The sequence below is a fragment of the Dermochelys coriacea genome, chromosome 14 (assembly GCF_009764565.3).
Source record: "Dermochelys coriacea isolate rDerCor1 chromosome 14, rDerCor1.pri.v4, whole genome shotgun sequence".
Taxonomy (NCBI): Eukaryota; Metazoa; Chordata; order Testudines; family Dermochelyidae; genus Dermochelys; species Dermochelys coriacea.
The window spans coordinates 39,494,337-39,504,018 of record NC_050081.1 but is presented as its reverse complement, the minus strand read 5'-3'; the positions used below and the strand labels follow the sequence as shown (position 1 = coordinate 39,504,018).

At 61.0% G+C, this 9,682-nt stretch overlaps 1 pseudogene; it reads left to right on the top strand.

Moving 5' to 3' along the window:
• The first annotated feature begins 3,395 nt into the window (after positions 1–3,395).
• LOC119842685 lies at positions 3,396–9,269 on the top strand (annotated as a pseudogene).
• The last annotated feature ends 413 nt before the right edge of the window (positions 9,270–9,682 follow it).

The following is a 9,682-nucleotide window of genomic DNA, read 5'->3' as shown; positions in this document are numbered from 1 at the left end:
CATAGCCAGCTGGGTGAGGCTGCGGGGTGGGTTTGGGGGTTTGTTTGAAGTGGTTTCAGGCGCATGGTTGCCCTTGCATCACTGCAGTGACAGGCTTGGTTTGACTTAAACAGGGTTTGGCCCCAGGGCAGCCTGGCCCCACGGGGTTGAGTCACATTAGGGTCCAGGAATGGAAATGGGGGGTCTTTGCATTTGGTGCCCCTGGAGCAAAGAGATGGGAGGTCCCCTGGGTCGCACCCAGTACTGGTGTAACTCCAGTTGCACAGAGCTTTGGCCTGGGGCCTGTAGGGCTGGGTGTGTGCGCAGAGAAGGACGTTAATGAAGATCAGAGTGCGTCTGCCTTTTTTTAATGACGTTGAATCCAGCGCCAACTCCCATCCGTGCCTGGCCAGGCCCTGTTCACTGAGGCCGTGTCTACATGGCACACCTCACACCGGCATGCCATGCTGCTGTAGGGCACGTGGTGTAGCCGCTCTGTGTTGCCAGGAGAGAGCTCTCCTGATGACAAAAGAAAAGTATTCCCAACGAGGGGCAGTAGCTTGGTCGGCGGGAGAGCGTTATTTGACTTAATAGGGTCAATAGAACGGGCCTTTCTAGTGGGGTGGGGGGAAGCCAATTTAAAAGTAAAGCTCCCTGCTCTGCTATCATTGTCCTCATAATTTGTGATTGTCTTGTGCCAGGAACCTCCATCATGGTCCAGGCCCCTATTGTGCCGGGTGTGATACAGACACAGCATTCAGAGACTGTCCCAGCTGAGTATGAGATGAGAGAGGACTATAGACCAGTGGGGAGCTACTAGGGAACCAGGAGACAGCACTGGCCAGCTGTGGGCTCGACGCTCCAGTGGCCTCACCGTTATCTGGTTTTTAGGCACCTTGGCAGAGGAGAGCGCTGAGGAGGGTGTGGAGGGTAACGAGGTAGCTTTGCGGATGTTTATGGGGAGCTCCTCGCAGGCGTGAGGGGCAGCATGGGACACAGGACGAAGGGGCTTGTTTGCAGATTTAACAAGTGGCTGATGGAGGCTGGGATCACGGGCCCATCGGAGGTGAGGGTTGACATTTCGGTAGCAAATGAGAGAGTGGGTGGGGATAGGCCGTGAAGGGCTCCCAGTTGAAGACAGGCAGTTGATGTCTGTCTGATGTGATGGAGGAGGAGCCAGCGGCACGATGCACAGAGAGCTGACATAGATCAACGCCCTAGAAAAATGATCTTTTCAGCATGTTCTGAATGGACCTCAGCGGGGTGAGACACGTTTGTCTAGCCCAGGTAAGAGGCTGTTGCAGCAGTTGAGATGCTGAGAGCCTGGACGAGAGTTTTAGCTGTGGGGTGGATAGGAAGGGCCGTGTCTTCGAGATGTTCTGCAGAAGCAGTGAGCAAGACTTGAACATAACTTGGATGCGAGGACCTGGAGAGAGATGTGAGTCCAAGATGATGCCCAGGTTATGGGCCTAAGTGACAGGCAGGATGGTGGCGTTGTCCAGTGATTGAGAACAGAGGTAGCAGGGAGGACGTGGGGGGAAGATTGGGAACTCTGTTTTAACCAGACTGAGCTTGCTCTGATGACAAGACATCTACAAGGAGACGTCAGAGACAGGCCAAGATTGTCGTTTGGACAGAAGGCGAGAGGTCTGGAGTACAAAGGCAGATCTGTGAGTTGTTAGCATGGAGTCGGTAGCTGAATTTGTGTTTGTGGGTGACTTTGCCCGGAGATAAGGTGTAGAGGGAGAAGAGAAGGGGACCAAGGACAGAGCCCCACAGACAGCTGGAGGGGAGCTGAGGAAGATGCTCTGGTGGTCATGGCGAAGGAGTGGCCATGTCGTGACCAGCCCCTGCCTCCAGACCCTGCCGCACCCCCTGCCCTGCCCGCAGCCAGCCCCTGCCGCACCCCCTGCCCTGCCCGCAGCCAGTCCCTGCCGCACCCCCTGCCCTGTGCTCATCAGCCAACCCCACACCCCCTTGCCTCCAGCCAACCCTGCACCCTCCTGTCTCCAGCCAGCTCCGCACCCCCTGCCCTGCCCACAGCCAGCCCTGCACCCCCTGCCTCCAGCTAGCCCTGCCCTGCACCACTGTCTGCAGCTGGCCCCATGTCCACTGGTGCCCTGCAGTTCCCAGGGCAGTAACCCTGCACACCTGCTTCAATGAGGGGGGCAGGGAGCAGCTGGGACCCACACGTGCATACCCTAGGATTACCAGACAGCAAGTGTGAAAAATCAGGACAGGGGGTGGGGGGTAATAGGAGCCTATACAAGAAAAAGACCCCAAAATCGGAACTGTCCCTATAAAATCTGGATGTCTGGTCACCCTAGCACACCTCCAGGGAGTGGCGGGGACCCACACATGTGAAACGGAGCTCATTTCTAGTTCAGGCCCATCTTTTTAAAAAAGAACTTTAGGCAGAGTTAACATACATCCGTGTTTTCCCGGACAGGTCAGGCTTTCTGGTTCTTAAATTGCCGACCAGGCGGAATTTTTAAAATTTAAAAAATTTTTAAATTTTAAAAGTTCCTCCCAGGAAAATACGGACGTATGATAACCCTGTTGGTACAAAAAATACATACTGGGGCACATCCCTTAAATCAGAACTTTTTGTAGGGAACTGGTTGTTAAGATTTTGGCAGCTCTTCACTGGGTGCGGCAGGGGCTGGCTGCAGGAAGGGGGTGCGGGGTTGGCTGGAGGCAGGGGCTGACTGCAGGCAGGGCAGGGGATGCGGGGGGGGGCTGGAGACGGGCTGGCTGCAGGCAGGGGGTGGCTGGAGGCAGGGCAGGTGGTGTGGCAGGGGCTGGTTTCGGGCAGGGGGTGCAGGGGCTGGCTGCGGGCAGGGTAGTGGGTGTGGCGGGGGCTGGCTGCAGGCAGAGGTGCGGGGGTGGCTGGAGGCAGGGGCTGGCTGCGGGCAGGGGGTGCGGGGGTGGCTTTAGGCAGGGGCTGGCTGCGGGCAGGGGTGCGGGGGTGGCTGGAGGCAGGGGCTGGCTGCGGGCAGGGGGCGTGGGGGGTGGCTGGAGGCAGGGGTGCGGGGGTGGCTGGAGGCAGGGGCTGGCTGCGGGCAGGGTAGTGGGTGTGGCAGGGGCTGGCTGCAGGCAGGGCAGGGGGTGCAGGGGTGGCTGGAGGCAGGGGCTGACTGCGGGCAGGGTGCTGGGTGCTCACGGGGACAGCAGCAGGGCGCAGCCCGGGCCCAGCAGAGCATCCGGGGACCCACCAAGCATCAGCGGGAGCCCCGGGGCCAGGGGAGCAGCAGCACCAGGGCTCGTGGCCAGGGCCCGGCGGCAGCCCATGTGTCTCCCGCAGCGCGGCGCCCCCGGCGGCCGGAGGAGGAATTACACCACTTCCCGGCCGGAGCCCAGCAAAGCCTCAGCGCCCCCTGCAGGGAAGCGGTTTAACAACCGTTGCGAACCGGCTCCAGCTCAGCCCTGGGGGCGCCCTGACCAATGTAGGGGGGAAAGTGACTGGGCTCGGCATGGCTGTGCCTGTCCCCCTCCCCCTCCTCCTCCTCCTGCTGGGGGTCTTTGCCCTCCCAGGGGGCTGTTCCCGTGAGTATTGGAGTGCTATCCCCCAGCACGGGGGGAGGGGCAGGATCCTGTCCCATTAGGGGCTGCGATGACCTGTGCTAGAGGGCGTCGAGGGGGCAGGAAATGCTTGTATTGGGGGGAGGGGCTTTGGGGGCTCAAATCCAGACCCCCGCCCAGGGCCCAATTCTGCTCTTGGCCTACCGGCTGTGAATCAGGAGTGAGCTGCTACCGGGGGGTGTAAAATGAGCGTAAGGCCAGAATGGAGCCATGGGTGGCTAGCTGGGCACTGGCACACCCCGACCCCGATAGCCGACTGTCCTGGGGAAAGAGGGGGTGTCCCAGGGAGGGGTACGGCTGCAGAGAGTGGGAAATCCCTGCCAGTTGTTATGGGGGGGGTACAGGGGGCAGGGCTGCCGTCCCAGCTGGGCTCAGATCCTGATCCGAAGGAAATAGGGTCAGAGTCAAAGTGCCAAGGTTTAACCCTTTCCTAGCTGTCTGTGTTTGTGGGAAACCCCGGTTCAGGCTCAGCCCTGCCCCACTTCCTTCCCCACGACATTAGGCATGTCACGACCTCTGGCTATGCCTCAGTTTCCCCTCCCATCCTCCCCCCTTTGCCCCCTCCCTGTGGGACACTGGATTTTGCAGTGATGGCTGCTGCTCCCCCAACACCCTACCTAGCCCCCCTGTGGTTTCGTGCCCCCATCGGAATTGAGTTCAGTAGCAACACAAGTGACTCGCCCCAGGGTGCCTGCAGTGGCTGGGCCGTGGGGCCATGGCCCCGAGTCAGGTATACGAGTCGTGTCAGGCGCTGTGGCCAGGGCTGTGGCCTCACCCAGCTCCGTGGGTGTCTCTCCAGGCCTGCACACCTTCCAGCACACCTACGGCTGCAAGCTGCAGGCGGATGGGGGCTTCCGGCGGTACGGCTACGACGGGCGGGATTTCCTCTCCTACGACACCCACACCCACACCTGGGTGGCCCCCAGCAAGGAGGCCGAGATCACCAAGGGGAAGATGGAGGCCGACAGCCACCTGAGCCAGCAGCAGCGGGACTATCTGGAGCGGAAATGTGTCGAGTGGCTGCAGAAATACCTGGACTACGGGAAGGAGATGCTGCAGAGGAGAGGTGAGGGGGGCAGGAACCCGCCCCACTGCAGAGACTCCCCCACTCCCTGGCCTGTCTGAGACACTAATTACAGTGCCCCCGGGCTGGGTTACAGGGCAAGACCCCTAGAGGTCAGCTGGGCCTTTTGGGGGGTCCCCTTCTGTGCCATGCCAGCAGGGTGCAGAGATCGCTCCCCAGTCAGGTCCCATCTCCCCCTGCCCCTGGGCTCCTGGGAGGGGCAGGTCCCCGTGGTGTGTTTCCCAGGCTCTGACTGCTCCTGCTTTCCGACGACTGGCCCATGGGGGTGCTAAGGGACCCGGGTGCTGCTCACTGGCCCTGACCAGTGGCCTCCCCCTCTGCCCCATCGTCTCCCCAGAGCCCCCAGTTGTGCGAGTCACCAGCAGAGATGCCCCCGGCGGCCCCACCACCCTGTCTTGCCGGGCCCACGGCTTCTACCCCCGGGACATCGCCGTGAGCTGGCTGCAAAACGGGGGGAGCAGCGAGCAGGAGACGTGGCGAGGGGGTGTCCTACCCAACGGGGACGGGACCTACCACACCTGGGCCACGGTGGAGATCGACCCCTAGGAGAGAGGCCTGTACCACTGCCGTGTGGAGTACGAGAGCCTGGCCGAGCCGCTCGACACTGCGTGTGGTGAGGCCGGGGTGTATGGACGCTGGATGAAATGGGGGGGGTCACAGGGTGACTGGCCCTACAGCCCCCCTGGTAACACACTTTGCTCACCTCCCCAGGTGGAGAAAATGAGCGAAGCCGCAGGACAGGCGGGTCGTGTGGCTAGCGGGTGAGGAGGCTAAGACAGGAACCAGGGGGTGGGGGGCACCCTGGAAAGCCGGAGGGAGCTGATCAATGAAGTGGGATGTGACCGCGGAGCCAGCCTGGATCCCAGCCGGGGCTGGGGTCCCGGGCAGTGAAACAGCAGCTGGAGGTGAAACGGGCTTGAGAACATGGGGAGCCTGGTGCCAGGCCCCTGTGAGTTGGCGGGAGTTTAAAAGTCCTGTTAACAAAGGATTGGAAAGGGAACGGCGAGACCTGGGCCCCGGGGAGAAGAGACGCTCGGGAAGGAGCAGGGAAAGGCGCCCGCTTCCCCTGGCCGCTGCGGTTTGAAGAATAACGTACGTTCCTGAACAGACACACCGCAGGGTACGGAGCACGGGGCAGGGGAAAGAGGCAGCCACGGGGGTGCGAATGGGGGGGAAGGATGTGGTGTTTGGGGGGATCTCTAACTCCCTGCTCCCTTGCAGAGCCCCCGTCCCGCTCTGCCCTGCTCCCTGCGCTGATTGGGGCCGTCGCTGTCGCTGCCCTGCTCGCTGGGGCAGTCGGGTTTGTTCTCTGGAGGAGGTGACGCTCAGGTAATGGGGCTGGCGGTGCCAGGACTTGGGGACCTACCCGTCAGCGTGGGGCGGGCGATGGGGCACTGGGTCATGGGGATGGCAGCAATCCAGACCCCCGCCTTGGTGCTGTGTGACTGCCCCACGGGGGAAGGGAGAATGAGCCAGAGACAGGGCCAATGGCGCTGGTTCTCTCTGTTCCCTTCCTTTCGCCCGGCTTCCCTTGGGACACTGAGTCGCGTGCTGAGCCCCCGGGGTCTGTGCTGGGCCGTGGACGCGGATCGGAGCCGGTTCCTGCCCCGGGAGCGGCCGCACTCACTGCAATCTGCCTTCTCTCTGCAGGGAAAACCAGAGCCAGCAACACTCCAGCTCAGGGTGAGTGTGAGTCCGTCCGTGCGGCTGGCAGGTGTGGGGAGGGGGGCCACGGCCCAGCCCGGGGACCCTCCCCTGGGATCGGGTGCTAACACCCCATCGCCACCTGCTCAGCCAGTCACCCGCAATCCCCTGCATCGCGCGACGTGCCCCCGGCTCTGCGGGGTACAGGCCCCTCTGGTCTCCGGGCTGAGCCGTGCCAGGCAGGGCGGCTCTCTTGGCTGGCTCTGCCCGGGGCAGCTCTGGGTGATGCTGTTCCCTGTCTGGGGCAGGCCAGGGGGTGATGAGCCCTGGGGTGGGGGGTGGAATTGATTCCTAGGGAGGCGTCTGCCTCGCCGGTACCGGTTCAAGAGACACTAACCCCCCTTCTCACCCCACAGCTGGCAACTGGGACTCCAGCTCCTCTCTGCAAGGTAAGGGGCTGATGATGGAGCAGGAGGGATGGCCCGTTAGCCCTTCAGTTCCTGGTCAGAGGCCCCAACAGGGAGACCAGGCGGGGGTGGGATCTCGCGGGGGGGGGTGTGTATATGAATGGGACTTGGTGAGTCACCCCCGCACTCCCCAGGAAGGTCATCTGTGAGCAGAGCAGGTAACCAGAGGCCCCCCTTTCCCTGCACTGGGGGCAGGCTCCCCACAGCAGAGCTGGGAGGGACAGTCCCTGAGATCCCACTGCGGGGCCCTGCCACATGGGCCCTTCCTCGCCCAACCTCAGGGACAGGGCTCCCCAGGCCGAGCTGGCAGCTCCCCTGGTCAGGGGCGGGTCTAACAGGACGGGTGGGGCTGGAACCCCTCTGAGGGGGCCTGTGACCCCGGGAGCACACCAACCCCCTGGGTTCGGAGATGCTGACCCTGTCCCCTTCTCCCCCACAGCCAGCGACAAAGAATCCAGCAAAGGATCTATCAGGGGTAAGTGCCGGGGGGCTCCAGCCCTGAGGATCGGCTGCAGTCACGGAGACCTCTAAGGGGAGATGGCTTCCCCAGGCCCTGCCCTGGGGCGCCCTGCAGTCCCCCAGCCGGGGGTGGGTCCCCTCTGCAAGGGGGATCATTCCAGGCAGCAGGGACTTGAGGGGAGGGGGGGGGCTGGGACAGGACTGGGGCTGAGTGTGACACCCCCGCCCCCACAGCAGAGGTGGGCTGGGACCCAGATACCAGGACCCTCAGATCCTGAACCCCCCGGCCGTTCCAATCTCAGCTGGGGTCTCTGCACACCCCACACCCAACCTCCAGCCCTGGTGTGTTATGGGGATTATTACCCCAGAACTGGGTCTGCCTGGACCAGATCCCTGCCTGGTCTGGGCCATTTCTGGGCCTCCGAGACGTTCTGCTCACCCCCAGTCTGATCCCATTGGTGCGGGGTGGTGGGATCGGCCAGGAACCAGCTCCTTGCTCAGTGCTAACCCCCTTCTCCCTCCCACAGGCAGCGACCCCGGGTATGACACCGGCTCGCTAGGTAAGTGGTGACTCTGGCCCTGGCTGCTCTCTGGGGGGGGCAGCTCCCCACGGCCATAGGCCCAGAGCCCCGCAGGCCCTGCCCCTCTAGAAGACCAGCCTGGGAGCAGAGCAGGGGAGCTCTGAGCGCCCTGCTCCCCGCAGTGTGGAGCAATGAACCAGCCAGGGAACTCCCTCCTCTTCCCCCCCACCCTGCCCCAGACAGAGTTGGGAACGACCCTGCTGGGTATGGAGCGTCTCACCCCCATCTGATCCTGCTGCGGGAGGGTCTGGAGAATGGCCCGAGGGTGGGGGGAGCCCCGTCCGGCTGCAGCGGGTCCCTCTCTGGTGTCAGCCCTGATCCCTACGAACAGACATGGCTCCTGCAGAGGCGCCAGTAGAAAAAGGGGGGGCACCTGGGGGGGTATGGCCAGAAAAGTGGGGGGGGCCTGCAAGGGCCACTGGAAAAAAGGGCAGGGGCCCGTGGGGGCAGTATGTGACCCTCGTCGCCCCTCCATACTGGTGCCTCTGTGGCTCCGGGCTCCACCCTGACTCCCTGTATCTGGTTCTTGCAGGGTCGGAGGCCGTGGTGTAGCTGGTGGGGGACACGGGTGTGGGAGAGACCAATCTCCCTCCAGAAGCTCAGCAGCTCCTCCCCATGGGTGTTTCTGCCCCGCCCCACGACGGGGACCCCCCAGCAGGCATCGTCTAGGCTGGAGTCACTCCTGGGGTCTCTCCCTGCCTCTGCCGCTGACTGCCCGTGTGACCTGGACTGAACCCCTCACCTTTTCCCTCTGCCTCAGGGCCCGGGCCCTGGGTGCGCCGCTCGGCGGCCTCGCGGGGCGCGGTGGGCTAAGTACCTGGGATCTGTCAGACTTGCAGTGAAAGCTGCTGTGTGCGGCAAGGACTCTTTGATTTCTGCAGAGCCGCAGTTCTCAACCAGGGAACACGTACCCCTGGGGTACGCAGAGACCTGCCAGGGGGTACCTCAACGCGCTGGATATTTCCCTAGTTTTACAACAGGCTGCACAAAAAACACCAGCGAACTCCGTGCAAACTACAGTTTCATACGATGACTTGTTTCTATTGCTCTGCATAATGAAATGTTTCCATTGCTCCGTGTAATGTACGCTGACATGTAAGTGCAATGTTTATACTCCAATCGATTTAACTTATAATTATACGGTAAAAACGAGAAAGTCAGCCTTTGTCCAGTGATCCAACCATGGCGGGCCAAGCCATAACCCCGACCCTCGCTGTGACACTTCTGTAGTTTTATGTCTGATTTTTAAGTAAGTATTTTTAAGTGAGGTGAAACTTGGGGGACCCAAGACAATCAGCCTTCAGAAAAGGGGACAGTCGTCTGGAAAGCGTGAGAGCCGTTGGACTAGATCTAGTTGCAATTCTCCAACAAAAGATCTTCAAAAACAGACTCCAAGACACAGCAGAACTGGAATTAATTTGCAAACTGGATGCCATTAAATTAGGCTTGAATAAAGACTGGGAGTGGATGGGTCATTACACAAAGTAAAACTATTTCCTCATGTATATTCCCCTTCTGTTACTCTCACCTTCTTGTCAACTGTTGGAAATGGGCCATCCTGATTCACTACAAAAGGATTTTTTCTCTTGCTGATAAAAGCTCACCGTAATTGATCACTCTCGTTATAGTGTGTATGGCAACACCCATTGTTTCATGTTCTCTGTATATATATATCTTCCTACTGTATTTTCCACTCCATGCAGCTGATGAAGTGGGTTTTAGCCCACCAAGCTTATGCCCAAATAAATTTGTTAGTCTCTAAGGTGCCACAAGTACTCCTGTTCTTTTTGCTGGACTAGATCGTGTAACTGAACCCCTGGAATAAAGGCCCTGTCTCTTGTGTGCGCCCCACTGTGGCTGGGCGTTTGCTGTGTCTGTCTGAGCCC